Below are 23,344 nucleotides of genomic sequence, written 5' to 3' on the forward strand. Positions count from 1 at the left end.
TGACGGTCGGTGTCCACAAAATATTTTCGCATTCGGAGGAAAACGTTGGTGACTGCAATTTCGTGAGAAGTTTCCGTCGCATCGAAAAACGCCTTTCTTTTAATGATGTCCAGCCAAATCCTGTATCATTTCTGTGACACTCCTTCCTATATTTAGCGAGAATACAAAACGTTCTGCCTTCCTTTGAACTTTTTCGATGTACTCCGTCAGTCCTAGCTGGTAAGGATCCCACACCGCACAGCAGTATTCTAAAAGAATACGGACAAGCGTAGTGTAGGCAATCTCCTTAGTAGATCTGTTACATTTTCTAAGTGTCCTGCCAATAAAACGCAATCTTTGGTTAGCCTTCCCCACAACATTTTCTATGTGTTCCTTTCAATTTAAGTTGTTCGTAATTGTAATACCTAGGTATTTAGTTGAATTTACGGCTTTTAGATTAGACTGATTTATTGTGTAACCGAAGTGTAAGGAATTCCTTTTGGCGCTCATGTGGATGACCACACGCTTTTCGTTATTTAGGGTCAACTGCCAATTTTCGCACCATTCAGATTCTTTTCTATATCAATTTGCAATTTGTTTTGTTTTTCTGATTACTTTATTAGTCGCTAAACGACAGCGTCATCTGGAAAGAATCTAAGGCGGCTTCTCAGATTGTCTCCAAATCGTTTATATAGATAAGAAACAACAAAGGGCCTATAACACTACCTTGGCAACGCCAGAAATCACTTCTGTTTTACTCGATGACTTTCCGTCAATTACCCACGGGAGGCCCTAGTCACACGATATTTATTTTTCACAGGTGGTTTACACAGACCACTGCCATGTCTTTACACAGACCACTGCCATGTCTGACGAGAACTTTCCCCATGATAAATGGAACCACGATGCTATCGCATGAGAAGTAACACATGGAGACGCCGGTTGTGCGTGACGTTTTCTTGTGCTGTTATAGTTTCCTCACACACTACCAGCACATAATGGTTTCCAACACCGTGAAGCATTGTATGAATGGAACCTCTACCCATGTCGCCGTTATACTCAACAATGATGGTCATCTGGAATAGAGCAGAACTGAGATATATCAACAAACACAGTGCGACGCCAGTCATCAGCTGTTCATGTTTCTCTTAGTTCCTGATGCCGCTGTCTTATATGAGTAGGTGGCATCTCTGTGTCCTTCACAGTGATCAGAGTGGATGATGTTTGGTTTGTGGGGCGCTCAAATACGCGCTCATCAGCGCCCGTACAAAGTCCCAAATTTTTCACAGTTCAGTTATTTTTCACAGTCCAATTTAGCCACTGTCACGAATGATGATGATGATGATGATGAAATGATGCAGAAAACACAAACACCCCAGTCTCCGGACAGAGAAATGCCCCAACACGGCCGAGAATCGAACCCGAGGGCCCCGTGATCCAGAGGTAGCAACGATAGTTTACAGTGATCAGACTGTATATTACGCTGTTCACGGCCCTTATACCATCTACCGTACGGCGCCGCTCACAGCCCGAGTCCTCCCTCGGGCATGGGTCTGTGTGTTGTCCTTAGCGTAAGTCAGTTTAAGTAGTACGTAAGCTTAGGGACCGATGACCTCAGAGGTTTGGTCCCATAAGACCTGACCGCAAATTTCCAAGTTTCACAGCATTAAACAGAACATTGCTAATGCTCTCTGATAGCCATTCTGATTGCCACAGAGAACTAGAACTACAATGCCGGAAGAAATATTACATTCTTTTAGATGTTTCCAATTCACTCAAATATATTGTTGCAACAGTTGTAAGTAGGCTGTTTATATGTAAGTAGGCTGTTTAGGTTTCTATGTCAGTAACGTCACGTAGCGCTCTGTATGAAAATCACTGTGCTGTGTGCAGTCTGTAGCTGGTTGGCATTGTTGAAATATTCTCTATTGTAGTGTTGGGCAGTTGGATGTGAACAGCGCGTAGCGTTGCGCAGTTGGAGGTGAGCCGCCAACAGTGGTGGATGTGGGGAGAGAGCTGGCAGAATTTTAAGAGCGGACAATCTGGACGTGTGTCCGCCAGAAAGAGTAAATTTGTAATACTGGATATTATGAACTGATATATATATATATATATATATATATATATATATATATATATATATATACTCCTGGAAATTGAAATAAGAACACCGTGAATTCATTGTCCCAGGAAGGGGAAACTTTACTGACACATTCCTGGGGTCAGATACATCACATGATCACACTGACAGAACAACAGGCACATAGACACAGGCAACAGAGCATGCACAATGTCGCCACTAGTACAGTGTATATCCACCTTTCGCAGCAATGCAGGCTGCTATTCTCCCATGGAGACGATCGTAGAGATGCTGGATGTAGTCCTGTGGAACGGCTTGCCATGCCATTTCCACCTGGCGCCTCAGTTGGACCAGCGTTCGTGCTGGACGTGCAGACCGCGTGAGACGACGCTTCATCCAGTCCCAAACATGCTCAATGGGGGACAGATCCGGAGATCTTGCTGGCCAGGGTAGTTGACTTACACCTTCTAGAGCACGTTGGGTGGCACGGGATACATGCGGACGTGCATTGTCCTGTTGGAACAGCAAGTTCCCTTGCCGGTCTAGGAATGGTAGAACGATGGGTTCGATGACGGTTTGGATGTACCGTGCACTATCCAGTGTCCCCACGACGATCACCTGTGGTGTACGGCCAGTGTAGGAGATCGCTCCCCACACCATGATGCCGGGTGTTGGCCCTGCGTGCCTCGGTCGTATGCAGTCCTGATTGTGGCGCTCACCTGCACGGCGCCAAACACGCATACGACCATCATTGGCACCAAGGCAGAAGCGACTCTCATCGCTGAAGACGACACGTCTAAATTCGTCCCTCCATTCACGCCTGTCGCGACACCACTGGAGGCGGGCTGCACGATGTTGGGGCGTGAGCGGAAGACGGCCTAACGGTGTGCGGGACCGTAGCCCAGCTTCATGGAGACGGTTGCGAATGGTCCTCGCCGATACCCCAGGAGCAACAGTGTCCCTAATTTGCTGGGAAGTGGCGGTGCGGTCCCCTACGGCACTGCGTAGGATCCTACGGTCTTGGCGTGCATCCGTGCGTCGCTGCGGTCCGGTCCCAGGTCGACGGGCACGTGCACCTTCCGCCGACCACTGGCGACAAATCGATGTACTGTGGAGACCTCACGCCCCACGTGTTGAGCAATTCGGCGGTACGTCCACCCGGCCTCCCGCATGCCCACTATACGCCCTCGCTCAAAGTCCGTCAACTGCACATACGGTTTACGTTCACGCTGTCGCGGCATGCTACCAGTGTTAAAGACTGCGATGGAGCTCCGTATGCCACGGCAAACTGGCTGACACTGACGGCGGCGGTGCACAAATGCTGCGCAGCTAGCGCCATTTGACGGCCAACACCGCGGTTCCTGGTGTGTCCGCTGTGCCGTGCGTGTGATCATTGCTTGTACAGCCCTCTCGCAGTGTCCGGAGCAAGAATGGTGGGTCTGACACACCGGTGTCAATGTGTTCTTTTTTCATTTCCAGGAGTGTATATATATATATATATATATATATATATATATATATATATATAATGACTTTTGAACATTATTAAGGTAAATACATTGTTTGTTCTCTATCAAAATCTTTCATTTGCCGACTATGCCTATCAGTAGTTAGTGCCTTCAGTAGTTAGAATCTTTTATTTAGCTGGCAGTATTGGCGCTCGCTGTATTGTAGTAGTTCGAGTAACGAAGATTTTTGTGAGGTAAGTGATTCATGAAAGGTATAGGTTATTGTTAATCAGGGCCATTCTTTTGTATTGATTTTTGAAAGTCAGTTTGCGTTGCGCTAAAAATATTGTGTGTCAGTTTAGTGTTGATCAGAATAAGTAAAGAGAGTAATGTCTGAATACGTTCAGTTTTGCTCAGCTGTTTGAAAATCAAATAGCGTAGAGGTTTATCAGCACAGTAATTCATAATTTTTCAAAGGGGACGTTTCACAGTGCATGTTGAGTACAGGAATTGGTTACATTTACAGGTCAGTAGCACAAACTCTTCAAAGGCACAAGGTATTGACCGAAGCTGAAACAGCCATATCAGTACGTGGAGTAGACTCCATGGGCGGCAATGCAGGCGCTGATTCTGGCATCCAGTCGGTCTTACAGATGGCGAATGCTGTGCTGGGATACGTTATTCCACGCCTGCTCGACCTCTTCACGCAGTTCTGGAAGAGTTGTTGGTTGACGAGTCGTACGACTTACTTCCAGTCCCATTACATCCCAAACGTGCTCGATTGGAGAGAGATCCGGAGATCGTGCCGACCAGGAAAATTGCTGCACGTCTTTCAAAGCACGTTGAGTTTCATGGGCAGTGTGTGGGCGAGCATTATCCTGTTGCAGCGACATATCACCGTCCTGTTGCAATAACGGCAAAAAAGAAACGGGCCTATCAACATTCTGCACGTACCGAGCGCTCTTTAGCGCCCCTTTAGAAACACTAACGGTGAATCAGAGTTGTAGGTTATCGTAACGCCGGCAATAAGGCCTGGGGTTGGATGTCCTGGACGAATGTACTCTTCGAGAGAGCGCTCTCCATGTCTACGTCGTACAAACAAACGACCATCATTTTGGTGCAGGCAGAATCTGCTTTCGACGCTGAAGACCACCGCGCGCCTTTCCATCTTCGAGGTAATGCCCCGACGGCACCAATCGAGTCGCGTATGTCAGTAGCGTGGCCTGAGTGGAGGCAGGCTAGAAGTGTGCGTGGCTGTCGTTCCACTACTAATAACCGCAACAGTTTCGTGTTGACACATCTGGTCTCACACACGCTATCATCCACGCCTTGCTAGCTGTACAATCTGCCACTGCTGACTTTACAATACGACGATTCTGAAAGGTGTCTGTCCTGACTGAACATCCAAAACCTCGTCTGTGGGTATGAGAATGTTCACGTGACCACTCATACCAGCATTGTTTAACAACTAACGCAGCACGTCCATCTTGTGTGGCAATTCTCTCAAAAAACCCTCCCGACGCACAGAAGATTACAATTTTTGAATTCTTTCAAACTCACTCAGTTGGCTGTAGAAAGCACTACTGTGTCTCTTTTGGATGGTTGCCCGCTTGTTTCACACGTTTGCACCACACTGAGTAATCTGACTTTGAGCATTTCGTATTAAAGGGTACACATACATTGCGCCCTGATAGCTACGCCACTACGCTACATGGTGGGACGACGTTGAAACCGTTATCAGTACATCTGCTATATTCCAGGTGGAATATGCCGTCATCAGATCAAAGTCGACGTTGTCTTTCCATGTGCAGTAATTTTTTTTTCCAGCAGTGTATAATCTATTACATAACCGCCAATGGTGTGTATGTGTATCAAGCTACATTGACATCCGTCCATATATTTTGGTGCTTCACTGTTTTGAGCAGGCATAGTATTTCTTTCCAGAGGAATCGTAGCTCTCCCTGGATGCCGTAGCAAACATGTCACTAATCTATCCCTCGTCTATTGCCTTCAACAGCCATTTGTCTTCGCCTACTGCTTTTAGCACTTCTTCATTTGATCCTCTGTGTCCCACTTAATTTTTAATATTATTTCACGGCACAAATGGCTGTGGAAGGCAATAGAGAAAAGATTGAATAACTAACTAAATGATAAAATTCTACGAGTCGGGCACAGAATGTCAGAACTTTGAATGACGTAGGGAAAATAGTAAATATGAAATGGGAAATATTAAGGGTCAATCTACATATAGTGGGCATTAGTGAAGTGTAATGGAAAGAAGACAAGGATTTGTTATCAGACGACTATAGGGTAATGTCAACAGCAGAAGAGAATGGTATAAAGGGGAGCAGGATTCTTTATGAATAGGAACGTAGGGCAGGGAGTACGTCACTGAACAGTTCAGTCATAGGATTGTTCTTATCGGAATCGACAGGAAACCAACCTTGAAAACGATAGCTCAGGCATACACACCGAGCGTCACAAGCTGAAGTTGAAGAGATAGGGAAAGTACATGACGGTACTGAAAGGGTAATACAGCGCGTAACGGAAGATGAAAATCTAATAGTCATGGAAGACTGGAATGCAGTTGTAGGGGAAGGCGCAGAAGATAAGATTAGAGGAGAGTATGGGCTTGGGACGAGGAATGAGAGAGGAGAAAGACTAACTGACTTTTGTAATAAATTTCAGCTAGTAATAGCGAATACTCTGTTCACGAATCACAGCACGAGGAGGTATACTTGCAAAAGGTCGGTTGATACGGGAAGATTTGTTGGATTACATAATGGTGAGGCAGAGATTTCGAACTAGGCAGCAGCGACTGCCCGAGATAGACGCAGTAACAGAGAAGTAACATTTTTTTGACTTTAATGAGTTGCTAACCAGGCGGTAATTGTATAATTTCGTATGTGTGCTTTGATAGTTTAGTTTCTTGAGTTTCTGCCTGTTAATTTAATATTTAATTGCAACAATTGAAAGATTGCAGGGGACTCTCACTTCTGATTTGGTGTTATACCACTTCATGTTCATAGGGAAGACTATCTTTATTACGATTTGACATCATACATGAAATGGAGGGCAGTAGTTAATGCTCTTGCTTGCATGCTCTAGGGAGGAATAATGGTAAGCTTTACCTGTATTCAAAGGAATAGGGTGCTGATTTAAACGACTGCAGTAAAGGCGCACTGCGACTGTGAGCCGAGGGAAGCGCATTTCTTCTGCGGAAGCTGGGTGGAAACATTTCCAGACGGCTGAGTTCCGCAGCCTGATTGTGCAGACACGTTGGTTGGCACCAATAAGTCGGCATCTGTGTCCAGGTAGACTGACTAGCGCTGCGAAGTCGCCGCTGCAATGCCAAGCGCATTGTAGAACGTCAATAAAGCAGAGGATGGGCCCTTGTTAGGCAGGAAGCCGACGAGACAACTGTGAGCGTTTTCCGCATTTCCGTGGGATAGGTCAATGGCGCCCAGACGTCCAGACTCTGTTACAAAACATAGTGGTGAAAGCATGAGTCTTTTAGCGAGTTTATGGCCATTCTTTGGAAACTTCTAAACGGATGCAACAGAGGGGATAAGCTTTTTATGGAGGGATGTGGTTCCATCTTGCTCATGCTGTTAACAAAATAATGCGTGGGAAAGAGGCTGGGAAGCTGAAACTTTTTTCCTTTTCTTCCAATTAACTTTAAAGTCTCTGATTGGTCAAAAGAGAGCAAGGGGCGCTCTCCGAGCTTTAAATGCCGTGCTCCAGCTCGTGATTGGCTTGTGCTAAAGTGGGGGAAGTCTAAGATGTAAATGTGCTTTGCTACCGAGATGAGGAGGAAAGAGGACAGAATGAGAAGATCTCTCTTGTACTGGCACTTTGCTTGTAAAGAACTACAGGTGTCTACCTATACGGTGTGTCTTTTGCTTGTGTGCCACTTAGCGCCAGTGCCAGTCACCTTCTGAACCTTCAGAGGTACTGCTTCTAGCATCACGCACATGACGAGTGATGTGTGGGTGTACTTATTTGTCTTGAGTCGACTGTCTAAACATTTGACATATTCCATCACGCATAGTCGTGGCACAGAGTAAAATTGGTTTGGCAGACCATCAAACGGTTCCACCTGCACACTGGAATCCATTGGGGTTTCATATGCTCAAAGGGAAGTACCTGCATTACGAATTAACCGTTTGCGAGACTGCATACTTCCATAACAGATTGCGGCTGTCCATGACTTCATTCGCTGAACGCATATCTTGGAGTAGTAGAGTATAGATGCTTGATTGTGGGGTAGTATTTGTGCCATACCCCGCATTCACGTGTATTAAGTCAGATAGAGCGATTAGTGTTCTGGTTAGTGTCGTATGTCGATCCGCAACTGATCACTTTGTCCACCATAGACCCCATATCAGTGAAAGCGTTTGTGAATGAAAATGTTTGCATGACGTTTCTTTAGTTATTTTTTTCTTGTCTTGTGATGTTAAGAAAGAATAAATCTACTGTCGTTTGGATCACAACTTCTCATCTGTTCTGATTAACATTACCCTGACATTTTTATTGACGTCCTGATTTAAAAAGAAAGTAGTTATCTTGCACAATTCTCGCATTTTTATTTGTGTCAGAAAGTAAACCGATTTTGTGACATACTGCAAATTCCTAGCCCGGGGTGAATTATTTGGTTTCACCTGAGTGCTTTGGTAGTTAGGGTTTTGAATCTCTCCGTATCAATCTAATGAATTAGACACAATTTCCATCAGGGTCTACAGAAGATTGCCACTACACATGCTGATAGTCCGTATATCTCAGTAGTTTAGTTTTCCACTATCTCTATTATGAACAGAGACTGTGTTTGTTCTGTGTGGATGCGAACACAGTTGGTGACACTCCACTTTCAGCTCCACACTGCTATGGCTTCGGTTACACAGCTTGAAGCTGCAGTGGATCGGCACCACCGTTGTGGGCTGGCCGTGGGGATCCAACGGACGTACAGCACGTCTGAGTCCTCCGATCGGTCCTCACCGGTAGCTAGTATAATTAATGCTTGCACTGTGGTTGAACCCTCATCTGTGGTCGAGTGTGAGGTCACCCCGGATCGTGGCAGGCGGCGAAAGACTTCCCAGAGGGCCGAACGCAAGGCCTCCCCGGTTAGTCTGACAAACAGCTTCCAGGTGCTGTCTTTGGCTGACACTGTCGCTCAGCCAAATGCAGTTGCCTATCCTGCTTCGGAAGAAACCTCTCAGCCTGCAAGATCGGGGCAGTCACAGATGGTGGGATGTAGTTGGAAGCTCTAACGTTAGGCGCGTTACGAGGGTCCTTAGGTACATGGCTCCCACGAAAGGGAAAGAAGACCATGTGCTTTTTGTGTGCATACCGGGTGGAGTCAGTCCAGACGGGGAACGGGTCCATCTGGATGACATGAAGAGCACAGGGCTCACGTCGGTACCAATGATGTGTGTCACTTTGGAGAGGACTATGCTGCAAAGACCGACTGGAAGGTTTGAATCAGAGGCTCAGACGGTTCTGAGACTGTGTAGGCTGCAGATTCCTCGACCTGCGATATAGGATGATTGTGTTTCAGGTTCCGCTGAGTAGGTCAGGACACCACGACGCGCAGATGGCGGCTACACGGTTAGGAAGGACTGTGTGGCGTGGAGTGACCGGTTTTTTAGGAAAGAGGGTCTCCAGAAAAAACGGATTCAGTCACAAAGGGTGTAGGCCAAACACAGGAAGAATGTAGATAGAGGAACCATCCGTTGTAAGTTGTCGTAGAAGTGTTGGGAAAGCACCAGAGCTCCAAGCGCTAATAGAAAGCATTTGTGGTGAAATCTTTATAGGCACTGAAAGCTGGTTAAAGCTGGAGATACGTTCAGCCGAAATTTTTGCGAAGAACCTAACGGTATCCGAAAGGGCAGGCTTAACACAATTGGCGGTGGCATGTGTGTTGCTGTTGGAAATAGTTTATCTTGTAGCGAAATTGAAGTAGATAGTTCCTCAGTTAGTACGAGCAGAGGTCATTCTTGGCAACTGGGATAAAATAATAATTGGATCCTTTTACCGACCTCCCCATTTAGATGATACAGTTGCTGAAAGGTTCAAAGAAAATTTGAGTTTGATTTGAAACACGTACCCGATTCACACAGTTGTAATTGCTGGTGACTTATTTAGGCGAAAATACACCTTTAATTCCGGAGCTACGCATAAAACATCATCCGAAATTGTCCTAAAAGCATTCTCTGTAAATTATTTCGAGCAGTTCGTTCATGAGCCCACGCCAGTAGTAAACGGTTGTGAAAACACACTTGACCTCTTAGCAACAAATATCCCTGAGTTAATAACGAGCAACAAAACGCGTACGGGGATTAGTGAACACAGGGGCGTTGTAGCGAGATTGAATATTGTAATCCCCAAATCCTCCAAAAATGAACGAAATATATACATATTAAAAAAAACAGATAAAATTCACTTGACGTCTTCCTGAGAGACAATCTTCAGTTCTTCCAAATTAAGAACGTAAGTGTAGACTAGAGGTGCCTTAAGTTCAGAGAAATAGTATCGGCAGCAATTGAGAGATTTACACCAAATAAATCAACAAACGATGGAGCTGATACCCCACGGTACATAAAACGGGTCAGAACACTGTTGAAGAAACAACGAAGAAAGCATGCCAAATTTAAACAGACGCAAACTCTCCAAGATTGGCACATTTTTACAGAAGCTCGACATTTAGCACGGACTTCAAAGCAAGATGCTTATAATATTACCACAACGAAAATTGTCTCGAAACTTGGCTGAAAATCCTAAGAGAATCAGGTTGTATGTGGAGTATGCTAGCGGCGAGACACAATCAGTGCCTTCTCCGCGCGATAGCAACGGAGGTACTATGGAAGACAGTGTTGCCAAAGCAGAGTTACTAAACACGGTGTTGCGTAATTCCTTCACCAAAGAAGACGAAATAAATATTCCAGAATTAGAATCAAGAACAGCTGCCAACATGAGTAACACGAGTGACAACCTCGGAGTAATGAAGCAACTTAAAGCAGTACAAACAAGTCTTCTAGTCCAGGCTGTATACCAATTAGGTTCTCTTTAGAGCATTCTGATGCAACGGCTTCATACTTAACAATTATATACAACCGTTCGCTCAAAGAAACATCCGTAACCAAAGACTGGAAGGTTGCACATGTGGCACCGATATTCAAGAATAATAGGAGCAATCCACTAAATTATCGGCCCGCATCATTAACATAGATATGCAGCAGGATTTTGGAACATACATTGAGTTCGAAAATTGTGAATTACCTCGAAGAAAACCGTCTATTGCCACACAGTGTACACGTATTTAGAAAACATCGCCCGTTGAAACATAATTAGCTCTTTACTCGCATGAAGTGTTGAGTGCTATTGATAAGGGATTTCAAATGGATTCCGTATTTCTGGCTTTCCCGAAGCTTTGACATTGTACAACACAAGAGGCTTGTAGTGGAATTGCATGCTTATGGACTATTATCTCAGTTATTTAACTGGATACGTGATTTCCTGTCAGGGATTTACAGTTCGTAGTAACTGACACAAAGTCATCGATTAAGACAGAAGTTTCCCAAGCTAGTATTATAGGCCCTTTGCTGTTACTTATCTATATAAAAGATTTGGGAGACAATCTGAGCAGCCGTCTTAGGTTGTAGGCCTATGCAGATGACGCTGTCGTTTATCAACAGGTAAAACTTTTTCTAAGTCGTTCTGCTATTTATTTTGATCTTCTGACGACTAAGTAAAGTCATCAGAAGACCCAAACAAATTGAAAAACGATTTAGAAATGATATCTGTACGTTGCGAAAATTGGCAATTGATACTACATAACGAAATGTGTGAGGTCATCCACATGAGTGCTAAAAGGAATCCATTAAACTTCTGTCAAATCTAAAGGCCGTAAATTCAATTAAATAACTAAGAACTACAAATACTGGCAACCTAAACTGGAAGGAACACACAGAAATGTTGTGGTGAAGGCTAACCAAAGACTGCGTTTTATTGGTAGGACACTTAGAAAATGTAACAGATCAACTAAAGAAACTGCCTACACTACACTTGTCCGTCCTCTTTTAGAACATTGCTGCACGGAGTGGGATCCTTAACAGATAGGACTGCCGGAGCACATCGAAAAAGTTCAAACAAGGGCAGCACGTTTTGTATTATTGCGAAATAGGTGAGAAAGTGTCACTGAAACGATACAGGATTTGGGATGGCCATTATTAAAACAAGGGCGTTAATCGTTGCGGAGGAATCTTCTTTCGAAATTCCGATCATCAACTTTCTCCTCCGAATGAGAAAATATTTTTTGACGCCGACATACATAGGGAGAAACGATCACCAAGATGAAATAAGGGAAATCAGAGCTCGCACGGAAAGATATAGGTGCTCGTTCTTCCTGCGATCTACACGAGATTCGAATAATAGAAAATTATGAAGGTACTTCGATGAACCATTTGCAGGCATTTAAACGTGATTTGCAGAGTATCCATGTAGATGTGGATGTAGATGTAGATTAAATCAGATATTGGACTGTAAGCTCTACCCAGGAGCAGATATAGACTCCGATTACAATTTAGTAGTGAGGAAGAGTTAGTTGAAGGTTACGAGATTAGTCAGGAACAATCGATACGAAAAGAAGTGGGATACGGAAGTATTAAGAAATAACGCCATACGCTTGAGGTTCTACGACGCTATAGGTACTGCGATAATGTGTATCTCAGTAGGAAGTTCAGTTAAGGAGGGGAAATAATAATTTTTCAGAGATAAAAATAGGTACACAGATAGTAACTGCGAATAACCTACGGGTAACAGAAAAACACATTGGTTGATCGTTGAAAGGAGGAAGGACTAAAATGTTCAGGGAGATTCGGAAATAAAGAAATTCAATTCACTCAGGAATGAAATAAAAAGGAATTGCAGGGAAGGTAAGACGAGATAGCTGCATGAAAAATGTAAAGAAATCGAAAAAGAAATGACTGTCAGAAGGACTGTCTCAGCAAATAGGGAGGTAAAAACAGCCTTCGGTGAAATTAAAAGCAAGGAGGATAACATTAAGATTGCAACGGGAATTCCACTGTTAAATGGAGAGGTGAGAGGACAGGTAGGTGTGAAGAGTACGTTGAAGGCCCAAAAGAGGGGAAGCATTTATCCGATGTGATCGAAGAAGAAACAGGAGTCGATTGAGAAGAGATAGGGGGTCCAATATTAGAATCAGAATTTAAGAGAGGGTTGGAAGTCTTAATTATCAAATAAGGCAGAAGGGATTGATGGCATTCCATCACAATTACTAAAATCATTGTGGGAAGTGGCAACCAAACGAGTCCTCATGTTGGTGTGTTGAATGTATGGGTCTGACGACATACCATCTGACTTTCGGAAAAATATCGCCCACACCGTTCCGTAAACTGCAAGAGCCGACAAGTGAGAGAATTATCGCACAATTAGCTTATCAGATCAAGTATCAAAGTTACGAGAACAATTTACAGAAGAATGGAAAAGCGAATTAGATATGTGTTAGATGACGATCCGTTTGGCTTTAGGAAACGTAAAGGCACCACAGAGGCAATTTTGACTTTGCCGTTGATAATGGCAGCAAGACTAAAGGAAAATCAAGAGACATTCATAGGATCTGTCGATCTGGTAAAAGCTTTCAACAATATAAAATGCCGCAAAATGTTCGAAATTCTGACAAAAATAGGGGTAAGCCATAGGGAGAGACGGATGTCGAAGGGCATAGTTTGATTACAGAACTGCATTATAAGGAAATTAAAGATTTTTTCATTTTTGCCAAAACACACGTGGCACTACTCAAAACTTTATCTCGCAGTGAAAAACGTTTGTCATCTTCTGCTGATAATGTTAATATATGTTATTGCACAATAAATAATACACGTACGTCGCCATCTTACAGCAGTTTTTGAATGAATTTCCCCATACATAGGGGCGTTACAGCTAAATTTGTAACTGTAGTTCCACACGTGTTTTGCACTTGAAACGCTTACTTATTCTGATACATAATTTTACTACGTTGCAAAGATCGAATTTTTCAGATGTCGTGTTTTCGACAAGTCAAAGCTTCTTTATCATTTTCTTTTTCAATGTTATGCTATTACATGGTGTATTTAGAACATAACAAATTTATATTTTCGTATTATTTGGTAGTTCATTATGGAAAGGAAAGGGAACAGAATCTATAAAGGTTTTAGAGAACTTTGTTACCATAGTTCCAATCAGTGAATGTTGCAGCCTTCCTCCAAAGCTTTTTTTTTATTAACATAGCCTCATTTAGGCTAAAATGAAGTGCCAGCTGCCTGATTAGCGTATTATTTGAAGTCAGATGCGTTTTGTACTCTTACACAAAGTCACTGCCAACTAAGCAGTAAACTATTTGAAATAAACGAGTCTTAAGTATCAAACAGAAATAAAAAGATGACATATGGTGATCCTTAATTTTAGGTAATTAAAAATTTTTAATACATACATTACCCAGTCACTTGAGTGTGGTCACTTGTCAAAATCCTGAATCACCGCCCATGGCAGCGCGGATCACTGTGAGATCCTTTCCAGCGTGGATCACTGTGATACGCACAGAAAGAGTGTGCAGGAGGTACTGGAAGATACCGACAGGGTTGTGGAACCGTGTCGACTCCACTGCCTTGGCCAACTGCACTACGCTACTCGGTTGAGAAACCAAGGCACGAACAGCACGATTCAGGTAGTCTCACAGATTCTTTATTTGGTGTAAGTCCGGGGAGTTTCGTGGGCAGTGGAGTGCCTCAGACTCATCTTGGTGCTCTTCAAACCCACTCGTGTATTCTACGAGCCATGTGACATGTTGTATTGTCTTGCTGGTAGATGCCATGGTGTCGAAGGAGAACAAGCTGCATGTATGGGTTTCATGGTCGCCAAGGATGGATGGGTGTAAACAGTTTTTTTCCCAGAATGACGAAAGCTATGAAAAGACTTTCCAGATGATAACGAATTTAGGGTGTTTTGTCTTAGACGTTTCACGCCGTACACACCAACGCCCATCTGTACGATGGAGCATCTGAAAAAGCCACCTGTCGGCACTCAGCGGAATGATAATTGCGTTACTGGCGTGGGAATCCCAGCCTTCATCACTGATGAACAGCAGTCAGCTTGTGTGCACGAACTAGGTGCCTGCTGCAGAGGCCCATAGGTAGCAGCGAACGCTTAACGGTCGCCATTGGTTCACCTGGGCGGTCAGTTGCTCAACAGTTGCGTGTATCTCCACAGCCATTCTTCAGCTCTCCATTATGCTCCACAGTTGCCTCGGCGCCTGTTTTGGATAAGGTCATTTTTCCACGCACGGTATATTTTAACCACGGTGGCATGCGTACCGTTTACAAACTTAGCCGTTTCGGTAATGCCTCCATCCATGGTCCGAAAACCAATATTCCAGCCCCTCTGGACGTCAAATAAATCGCTCCGTTTCAGCGTTACCTTAATGACTGTGTTCCATGTCCCCCTGGATACACTTTATATATTCTTCAATGCTAGTGCTGGCCCCTGCTGTTTGTATGTGGTTGTTGTACGTTAACATCGAATGTAGGCAATGATCACATTGAAGTAACTGGATCGTTTAATAAAGATGTAGAAATGTTGTACGTTACATCCATTAGGTATTCTTTGAGGCTGTGTGTACACATGAGATTTCTCTGTAGGCCCCATAACCTCGAGAAATCTGAAGGAGGATTGCTCCATCAGGCTGTGTTTTAAATTACTTTTCTTGCCCAAATGTGTAAAAATAAATTTTCACTAGCAAAAACCTGTGTAAATAAAATATTTTAAAACACAGTGTGGTGAAATAAAGTTCTACATCAAATTTGACACAAGCGTTTTTTTGTACTTTTAATTGATAATAGAGGCCCTTTGGATTCTTTTGTTGCCGGCTGGTGTGGCCGAGCGGTTCTAGCCTCTTCAGTCTGGAACCGCGTGACCACTACAGTCGCAGGTTCGAATCCTGCCTCGGGCATGGATGTGTGTGATGTCCTTAGGTTAGTTAGGTTTTAGTAGTTCTAAGTTGTAGGGGACTGATGACCTGAGATGTTAAGTCCCATAGTGCTCAGAGCCATTTTTGATTCTTTTGTTACATTCGATTTAAGATGCACAATTCAGATTATTTGGTTACTTTTGAACATGGAGCTGCATTATGCAAATCAGGTGAAGCGTATGCTTTTTATACGTGGGTGTACTATGGTATTGTCAATATCCTTCTGTGTTACAGATAAATAATTTTGATTGTTTGGGTACTTTTTAGAATGTTGCCAAAAGTATTCATGTTAGTCAAATACTTTTGAACATGATGCCAATTTACGCACTGGAGGTGAAGCTTATATATTTTTGCTAAATAATACAGGTAAGCCGGCCGCGGTGGTCTCGCGGTTCTAGGCGCTCAGTCCGGAACCGTGCGACTGCTACGGTCGCAGGTTCGAATCCTGCCTCGGGCATGGATGTGTGTGATGTCCTTAGGTTAGTTAGGGTTAAGTAGTTCTAAGTTCTAGGGGACTGATGACCTAAGATGTTAAGTCCCATAGTGCTCAGAACCATTTGAACCAATACAGGTAGATCAGAAGCCATTGAACTTGGCATAAAATACAGGAGGTGTGTGTGTGTGTGTGTGTGTGTGTGTGTGTGTGTGTGTGTGTGTGTGTGTATGTGGAAGGGGGGAGGCTTGAGGATCCCATCTGGAGATGTTTGGAGCGCAATATGTGTGCTGGAAACTACACAGCCATCCTGCTTACAGCATTCTTAGAAGCACACTCAGAAAACCAGTTAACGGCTGTGCATAGTATATTTAATTATTGTATTTCATCCATGACACCTCCAGCGTTTGCTTCTTTTTCAGGAACCACGTACTTTTAAATTTGCTGTTAATAATCATAACAGTTTGAAATCAACAGTAACATTCATATAAACATGGCATTTAAGGAGGAATAGTAAATACTTTAAGATTTGTTAGTGGTGACCAATTTGAGTGAAACTTCCCCGATAATGTGGTTTAATTTTATTAGTTACATGGATACAGCGATTGCTGTATTCAGTTCGCGTTTTAGTATTCCAGTTTATTTATTGATCCTCATTATTGTCTTTAGACTCAAACTGTGATGTTGTATTTTTCAGCGGTGATTCTGATTTGTTGGACGTTTATATAATATCTCTTGAGCATGTCACACGTATTATCCATCTTTTGATTTGCAGCTCTTTGTATTGGCCGTGTTTGCAGTTAAAATTTTTGGGATTTGTGTTCCGCCAGCTACGCAAAACACCGTTTTTCTCAGTACCCAAACATGTTTCGGCACCACTGTGCCATCATCTGTGGGTTTTCGTTTTTATTTATTCTGCAATGTGAACATTTGTCTTACATGATTATAAAATTATGAGCATTTTTTGTTCAAACAACAGATCTCCTATACATCTGGTGAGCATGAATTTTCTGGACCACTCTTGTGTTAATTATTACAGGTAGCTGGTCATCTGCAACCAAACGATGTTGATGAGAAAGTTGTTTTTTTTTTTTTTTTTTTTTTTTTTGCTTCTCGCAACGTTTTCGTCCCTATTTTCGTATTTACTTACGTTTTAGTGTGGCAAGTACTTCCACTCTCCGCATCATGCTGAGATGTTGGTTGTGATGCATACGTAGCTATAGCAAGTATTTTCCACAAATAACGTAGTAAAACGCTTTTCACTACACCAGAACACAGAGTGAATGTGGTTTGTTGTGTCCAAGCCCTGTCAGTGTTCATTTGTTCACCAGGGAGTTCGGCGCCAAATTTGAATTTTATTTGCATTTTATGTGTGTGTGTGTGTGTGTGTGTGTGTGTGAGTATGTGCGCGAATGTGTGTGCGTGTTTTCTGTGTGTTTCTTAGCTGTGTGTGTTGTATTTTATATGGTATTCCTATTTGTGAGCAAATGGTGCGTCTTTGCACATTTTAGTGTATTTATTTTTCGTGCGTGCGTGCGTGTGTGTGTGTGTGTGTGTGTGTGTGTGTGTGTGTGTGTGTGTGTGTGTGTACATGCGTGCGTGCGTGTGCTTGTGTGTAGACCTTATCTGTTTGTGCTGTTTTTATTTGTAGAGTTCCTTTAATGTGTTAAAAGGTGTGCCCTAGCAGAGTGTAATGTATTCGTTTAAGACCTGTTTTTCTTCCGCTATTGCCTTCTATATATGGAAGTTTTCCTCAATGGTCAGTTTGCTGTATAGGCTGTGGCTGGGTTTTAGTATTCTTAAGTCTGTTTCTATTGTCTTTGGGTGGTGGTTGTTGGTAAGGTGGTCAGCAAATGTGCTGTGGGAGCTGTTGCTTTTTAAAGCTCTGACATGTTCCGAATATCTTGCTTTGAAGTTTCTGCATGTTTGTCCTATGTATACTGACTGGCAAGTGTTGCATGTGAGTTTGATATATTCCTGACCTGTAAAATTTATCCATGGGTGTTTCTTGTGTTCTGATCTTTTTGTGTGTTGTGTTCTCCGTCCTGTATCCTATCTGGAGTCCCTGTTTCTTTAATATGTTGCCTATTCTGGGAACAATCTTGTTAACGTAGGTGAGTATGTACCATTTCGTTTTGCGTGTGTGTTGTTGCCCTGTTGTGTCTTGTGTGTGGTCATTGTTTGTGTTTTGTGTTGGTCTGTGGTGGATGAGGATTTATGTGTGTGTGATGTGTTCATTTCTGTACTGTTTGCATATTTTTTGATTTAACTTGTTTACCATATGGGTAGTATAACCATTTTCTACTGCTATTTGTTTTATTGTGTTTAGTTCCTGTGTGTAGTTCTGTTTGTTCACGGGTGTTCTGTTTAATCTGTGGAGCATGAATCTGAAGATTGCATGATTATGTGTCAATGGGTGGTTTGATAGGTTGTGAATGGTGATGCTTGTGGTAGTCGGTTTCCTGCATATTGTGAAGTTGTGTGTGTTGCTTGTTTTTTGTAAGGTGAGATCTAGAAAGTGTAGTGTGTTGTCAGTATCTGTTCCTAATGTAAAGTTAATTTTTGGGTGTAAGTTGTTTATTTCATTGTGTAGCTGTTCTGTGTGTGTATGTGGTTCAACAATCAGGCATATTATGTCATCGACATATCGGTACCAGTATATAACTTTGTAGTTCTTTGGTTATTTTATGTTTCTGAAAATCAAGCTCTCCAGGTTGTTCATGAATATGTCATCTAGGGGGCCACTGACAGGTGATCCCATTGGGAGTCCTTCGTGTTGAGAATAAAATTCTTTGTTGAATGCAAACTAATTTTGTGATGTTATGGTCTTGAGTATGTTTGTTATTTCATTGATTTGTGTGTCTGGTATGTTCCCTTGTTGTTTTAATCTTTGTGTGATGACATTGTAATTCTGTCAGAGACAGCAAGGGATTTGGAAGAGCAGTTAAATGGAATGGACAGTGTCTTGAAAGGAGGGTATAAAATGAACATCAACAAAAGCAAAACGAGGATAATGGAATGTAGTCGAATTAAGTCGGGTGATGCCGAGGGAATTAGATCAGGAAATGAGACACTTAAAGTAGTAAAGGAGTTTTGCTATTTGGGGAGCAAAATAACAGATGATGGTCGAAGTAGAGAGGATATAAGATGTAGAATGGCAATGGCAAGGAAAGCGTTTCTCAAGAAGAAAAATTTGTTTACATCGAGTATAGATTTAAATGTCAGGAAGTCTTTTCTTAAAGTATTTGTATGGAGTGTAGCCATGTATGGAAGTGAAACGTGGACGATAAATAGTTTAGACAAGAAGAGAATAGAAGCTTTCGAAATGTGGTGCTACAGAAGAATGCTGAAGATTAGATGGGTAGATCACATAACTAATGAGGAGGTATTGAATAGGATTGGGGAGAAGAGGAGTTTGTGGCACAACTTGACTAGAAGAAGGGACCGGTTGGTAGGACATGTTCTGAGGCATCAAGGGATCACCAATTTAGTATTGGAGGGCAGCGTGGAGGGTAAAAATCGTAGAGGGAGACCAAGAGATGAATACACTAAGCAGATTCATAAGGATGTAGGCTGCAGTAGGTACTGGGAGATGAAGAAGCTGAACAGGATGAAGTACCATGGAGAGCTGCATCAAACCAGTCTCACGACTGAAGACCACAACAACAACAACGTGATGATGTTGATTGTTTCATTTATTGGAATGCAAGTGTACATTGATGTGACATCGAATGATATGAGGGTTGCTGTGTCCGGTGTGTGTATGTTCTTGATTCTGCCTAATAACTCTTTTGAGTTTTCCAGGTTCCCGTTGTTATCAAACGTGTAGAGTTTTTTCGGTAGTGTGTGTATTTGTTGGCCTAGGTGGGAAGGATGGAGCATGTCAGAAGTTAATGTTGGGTCTTAATGGGACGTTACCCTTGTGGACCTTTGGTAGTGCGTTTAGGGTGGGTCCTTTTGGATTTTTCTGTGTCATCCTCTTTATTTGGCCTTTTGAGAATGTATTATTGATGTTTTTCAGTGTCTGTTGAATGTGTTTCTGGTATCTTGCTGTCGGGTCACTGATCAGTTTTGTGATGTTGTTGTTTCTATGAAAATCTAGTGTTTTCCCTATGTATTCCTTTCCATCCATAATTACAGTAATATTCCCTTTCTCTACTCTTGTTACTACGGGATTGTTCTCTTTTAATTTTTCTTTAAGTTTTGTTGGCAGTGATTTCCTGTGATGTTTTATGATTGGAGATAATTGTGGATTAGTGTGTTCTGATTATCTGTGTTGTTTCTGCAGCTACTAATTCTCTTGTCAACTTTACATTAAAATTTGGTGTGCTCAGTATTTCTTGCTCCTGAATAATGTGTTCTGATTCCGTCATGAGGTTTTCTATTGTTTTGTGTGATATGTTTCTGTTAATGTTGTTCAAATGGTTCGAATGGCTCTGAGCACTATTTCACTTATCTTCTGAGGTCATCAGTCCCCTAGAACTTAGAACTACTTAAACCTAACTAACCTAAGGACATCACACACATCCATGCCTGAGGCAGGATTCGAACCTGCGACCGCAGCCGTCGCGCAGGTCCAGACTGTAGCCAATAGAACCGCTCGGCCACCCCGACCGGCTGTTAATGTTGTGTTTTGGCCCTTTTTCTAGTAGGGTCTTTTCTTGTTTGATAAGAATTATGTCAGTTAGGTTAACGATTCTGTCATGGAACTTATATTGTTGGTTGAGATTGTTTTTAGTGGGTGTGTTTATGCTGTTGATTATTCTGTTGAGTTTTCTGTTTTGTTTCTCTTGCTTTTCTTGCATTACTTTCTGAATATATGCCTTTTCTCTCTCTTGTATTTAATCAAAGTGAGCTGGTACTGTAAATTTATTGGCCATCCTGAGCGATTGCTTTTTAGCATATAATTCCCTAATTTCTTGCTTTAGCCACAAAATCTCCACTTTTTTTCACTTTCTTTGGTGCAGATTACATGCTATTCACAGAGTTTTTGATATAATCTGGAAATACATTATTTGCTAGGAAATTTTTATTAAACTGTATATTGAGAATTGTCTTCTGAAGCTTCATTAAGGTGTTCCTGTATTTGTTGTAGAGCTTGCTGGGGAATGCCTGGCTGGGCGTGAAATATCCATCTTCTTATTTGCACACGTGTTTATAAATGACGAGTGTACCGCGACGTTAAATTTGCGTGGTCTTAGTAACGGGAACGCAGCTACTGTTTGAAGAGAATGTTGTAGACGATTTCATAATTGATGAGTACCAGACTGAAGAGAGGATTGTGAGGTGCCCAGCAGTTACTTCTCATCTGAATGTGCACATGAGCAAATTGTTTATCAATTTGATGAAATTATTCTGTTGTTAGAATACGGACCTCCAACAGGCACACGCAAAATCTGTTTATATAACGGTATCCCACTTACAATAATACGGCGGATGGCACATATGAGGGTATGTCATTATTTATAGCGGATTCAGTGCCTTCAAGACAAAGATGTTAGTAGACGATTGCAGTTTTACAGGTGGATAATCGGAAATCACTGGTGAATCACTGACAATGTTTACTGACGGTCACTTTCACTTATGACGGCATCAATAACACTCTTAACTCACATTGGTGGTCCGATGAAAATACCCACGTTTTTGTGGAGAAACACTTCGCAGAACGTTTCTTTGTAAATGTGTGACGTGGTATGATGGGGACTGTCACTAATGTCTCACGACATCGTCCTACGTAGGCCCGGTATCTAGACTACCTTGGAAATGAGATCCCAGCTTTCTTGGGAGGAGCTCCTTTGGCCTCAAGGATGGGTACGTTCTTCCAGCATGAGAGAGCCTCTGCACATTTTAGTCACCAGTTGATTACTACATTCTGATGTTCCCTACAAGACCATTATACAGAAGTTATCACAATATTTGGCCACCGATGTCCCCGAACATTATTCCAGTAAAGTTTTGCCTGCAAGTGTGACTGGAAGGCGAACTCAACAAAGTAAACGTAGATACAGAAGACGAATCGGTCGTTCATATTATGAATAGTACTGGCCTCAAAATGGAACGTCACGGCTCCAAAGGAAGAAAACTTTTTTTTTTTCAAGGAAATTTAGAAATGAATTAACGTCGGAGGTGGAATTCATGAAAAGAAACAACGACTTACTTTGGCTCTGAGCACTATGGGACTTAACTTCTGAGGTCATCAGTCCCCTAGAACTTAGAACTAGTTAAACCTATCTAACCTAAGGACATCACACACATCCATTCCCGAGGCAGGATTCGAACCTGCGACCGTAGCGGTCGCGCGGCTCCAGACTGTAGCTCCTAGAACCGCTCGGCCACCCCAGCCGGCAATGACTTACTCTATTTGCTCTGTTTATCAACTTGTGTGAGAATAGGTTCTGGGTTACGTTCAATAGCAGCATCATAGCAAGTGATAAAAATTATACACATGTTAAATAGGGCGACTAATGAAGTAGTTTATACTAACACCAAGAAAAAAATTTACTTTTCCTCCTGAAACATACTGTACAGGTGAGTCAGCTGCCCCTACCTATTGGTTTTACGCGACTCACGACTTACGACACCTTCAAAAACGATGCGCAAGATTTTGATTTTCTCTTGTTCACTATGCGCAAACTATCGGTCTTACAGAAAAAATGAACAGAAACAGTTTGTAGGAAATTTAAGGTAGTTAAATTTTGTACTGGGCTAAGTTTGCGCTGGAGGCCGCCGTTTTGAAGTTATTCAAGGAAAACGTGTTTGAAGAGCACTTTTGAACGTTTTTGATGAATAATTCGAAAATAAATGCCTCCAGCGGAAACGAATCCTATAACAAAACTTAACTACATGAAATGTCCTACAAAAAGGTTCTCATTGATATTTTTTTTCTGTAGGGCTAATAGTCTGCGTCTAGTGAGAAAATATGAAAATCATGTGCATGGTACTTAAAGGTGGCCGCTCGGTTTAAGGTGCCATGTCACGGACTGCGCGGCCCCTCCCGCCGGAGGTTCGAGTCCTCCCTAGGGCATGAGTGTGTGACCGTTAGATTCAGTAGCGTGTAAGTCTAGGGACCGATGATCTCAGCAGTTTGGTCTCTTGGGAATACACACACACAGACGCACACACACACACACACACACACACACACACACACACACACACACACACATACAAGCACACTTAAAGCTGTTGCGGTTTGCATAAAGGCCGTAGGTAGACACACTGAATCACCCCATACAATTGTAACGAGAAAGGATTTTTGGCCATCTACCCAGTAATATGAAGAAGTTAATGGATGATAGAATTATCTTGGAACGCAAACAGATATTCTGTCTCCCTAAGAGCTTCTTTTACGCTATCGAATTACTAAGTTCGTAGTATTAAAGTTG

At 42.5% G+C, this 23,344-nt stretch overlaps 1 protein-coding gene across 1 annotated transcript in view; it reads left to right on the top strand.

Moving 5' to 3' along the window:
• The window catches only part of LOC124616407, a 78,471-nt gene that overhangs the window by 54,452 nt on the left and 675 nt on the right, over positions 1-23,344 (top strand). The gene's annotated exons all lie outside the window — the stretch shown is intronic.

This window comes from Schistocerca americana, chromosome 5, assembly GCF_021461395.2.
Source record: "Schistocerca americana isolate TAMUIC-IGC-003095 chromosome 5, iqSchAmer2.1, whole genome shotgun sequence".
Lineage (NCBI taxonomy): Eukaryota > Metazoa > Arthropoda > Insecta > Orthoptera > Acrididae > Schistocerca > Schistocerca americana.